Here is a 2,757-nt window from a genome sequence, read left to right as displayed (position 1 = left end):
AGTAAACAAGTTGAAGTATAACTTTCTCATTTGTGGGAAGGAAAACTTTTTGCTTGTTAGACTTCGCTTGGTTTGCACAAAAATGAACTCTTTCTATGCATCCTATCCAGTGCATCTGTGCTTATGGAGTTGTGGGCTTGGAATAGACATTCATTGATTCTTTCCAAAGGAACAACCAGTAACGAAGTGTCCCAATTTGCCCTTCTAGTCTGATCAATCTGGTTAACAGATTGCCAAACCAGAAGAATCAGCAGTGGTATGTGTGGGTGCAGACAGTGTGGCCCCAGGAATCTCAGAGTCAGGTAGATAGATGTAAGGAAGGGTACAAACGTTCATTGTCATTGAGGTGGCCCATTTGGGGGTCTTGGCAGTTGATAATTGGCTTTACCATGTCAGTTTTGACATGGCACATGAGAAAGCCCAGACTACTTTAAGGGCTGGTCATGACACTTTTATTAAATTATAAAATTATTTCACCAAAATTCTCTTTGGTACCCCCCCAAAACTCTTCTGTTCAAGACAGGCCTCCTTGATTGACTAGCCCTCTGATCATATCAGAAGACCTACTACTTTCTCACATTCTATTCTGTATCCCAGTTGGATACAGGCTGAATAAAAATATGCTTTCTGGTCCTCACACTTAGTTTATATGAGTGAATGCTGATGGAAATGGGTAAGTAAATAGTTTTTAAGTGCAGGAGATCAAATTACTTCCTTCATAACTTGAAGTTCTTGACAGCTCTGGAAATACTAGGCTTTTTTTTTTTGCATGTTAAAGTGGGTTGATCTTTACCTAGCCTTACAGCAAATTGCCAAATTGTCAGCTTTCGATATATTATTTTTTGGAAACAAAATTAAGTGATCTGATTCATTTTGGGGAAAAATTTCTCAAGTCAGAAAACTTAAAACCATGGAAATCTGTAAATGCTTTTTGAGTTATATAGAATAAGGAACAGAATTTGCTTAAGTGGGAACAGGTTTAGTTTCTTTTATTTTTTAATTTTTTTTGTTTTTAAAAAAAATATGGAATGCTTCATGAATTTGCCTGTCATCCTTGCGCAAGGACTAGGCTAATGTCTGTGTCATTTGAATTTTAGTATATGTGCTGCCGAAGAGGGCACTAGTTGCTTTTAGTTAAACATTGGTCTCCTACTGGTTATTTCCTGTGTCCGAGGAAATATGTTAGCACCAAGAATTCAAATTTTGTTAAACTTTGCTTATTATACAACTTTGCCCAAAGCAACTTGGTTTCCCAGGCTTACATTCCCCTGTTATATTTTCTCACTATATATTTATCCTTCACATCATGTAACACAAGTGTATTGAGCAAGGTATTTGTGTAATTATTTGTTTAATTCCTATCTTAATGGATAGACAGTAATCTCTTTCATCACAGTGGTCACGTCTATCTGACTCACTATTATAGACTCAGTGCTCAGCACAGGAAAACACAGAGTAGGTGCTCAAAGAATTTGTTGAATCAACAGATATTTGCTAGTAAATTTTCTGTGCTAATTCTGCTTAGTAGTAACTAAATATCTATCATATATATAAGTTCCACTGAAGTTTTTTCTATTTATGATTTTTTGCTTTTAAATGTTATACACACATACATATGTAATGTTGTATATATATATGTGATAGTTATAATATGCAGACTTGTATAGATGGGAACTGGATGAAAAGCCAAATTTATCCTCACTGCCCTTTACTGACCTCCAAAGATTTCCAGAGTTAATGACTTTAATTGCTTCACTTTTTAGCTCTTCTGGTATTTACCATCATATTTCTTTTTTTTTTTTTAATTTTATTATGTTATGTTAGTCACCATACTATACATCATTAGTTTTTTGATGTAGTGATCCACGATCCATTGTTTCCGTATAACACCCAGTGCTCCATGCAGTACGTGCCCTCCTTAATACCCATCACCGGGCTAACCCATCCCCCCTCCCTCCTCCCCTCTAGAACCCTCAGTTTGTCTCTCAGAGTCCATAGTCTCTCATGGTTCGTCTCTCCCTCTGATTCCGCCCCCATCATTTTTCAATTATCAGATGGTGTCACTTATTTGTGGAACATAAGGAATAGCATGGAGGACATTACCATCATATTTCTAAAGAACACATTTTATTCTTGATTTTCTTAAGACTTCAGGTAGTATCTATGGATTTCCAGATGAAAGATGTGAAATTTCATGCACTCATACTTTTACTTTCTCCCTTCTTCCCTATTCTCCTCTTAAATTCAGGGTTTTTGTTGCTGTGTATTGTTTTCATTTTTCTGTTAGTTGTCTTTGTTACTTAACATTATACTTAACCTATGTTTTTTAATCATCAGCTTCAGACTGACTCTATTTTCCCCATACTAGGTGAGGTGAGGAAATCAGTGTGTCTATACTTTCTTCTTTTCTTCTTCCCTGTTGACTTCTGTCAGCTAAATTACTATATTTTACATTTTTTTTAGTGTAAAGCAATTTATATGCAAACATTATTATTTTAATAATTTATACTTATATATTGTGCCATTACATTTCCTTCTATATCCAGTATCTTTCAAACATTGTCTATAGTTTGATTTAAACATAGGAACATCTGAAATAATCAATATATAAACATTATGAATATTACTCTTTCTATAACCACGTAATATGATTAAGCACATGGAGAAAGTAGTGTAATCCCACATAGTCCCAAACACCAAAGTCTGAGAGATTAACATAGAAATAATATAATTAATACTATATATTATTTATTATTA

At 34.5% G+C, this 2,757-nt stretch overlaps 1 non-coding gene across 1 annotated transcript; it reads right to left on the bottom strand.

Annotated features, from left to right (window-relative positions):
* Positions 1-1,017: 1,017 nt before the first annotated feature.
* Positions 1,018-1,121, bottom strand: LOC114208537 (U6 spliceosomal RNA). The gene has a single exon (XR_003609046.1). It is a non-coding gene; the product is annotated as a U6 spliceosomal RNA (small nuclear RNA).
* Between the last annotated feature and the right edge of the window lie 1,636 nt (positions 1,122-2,757).

Source organism: Eumetopias jubatus, unplaced genomic scaffold (genome assembly GCF_037043125.1).
Source record: "Eumetopias jubatus isolate StellerSeaLion01/CBP00866 unplaced genomic scaffold, mEumJub1_p1.0 scaffold_4, whole genome shotgun sequence".
Classification (NCBI taxonomy): domain Eukaryota; kingdom Metazoa; phylum Chordata; class Mammalia; order Carnivora; family Otariidae; genus Eumetopias; species Eumetopias jubatus.
This window is presented reverse-complemented; position numbering and strand designations above follow the sequence as displayed.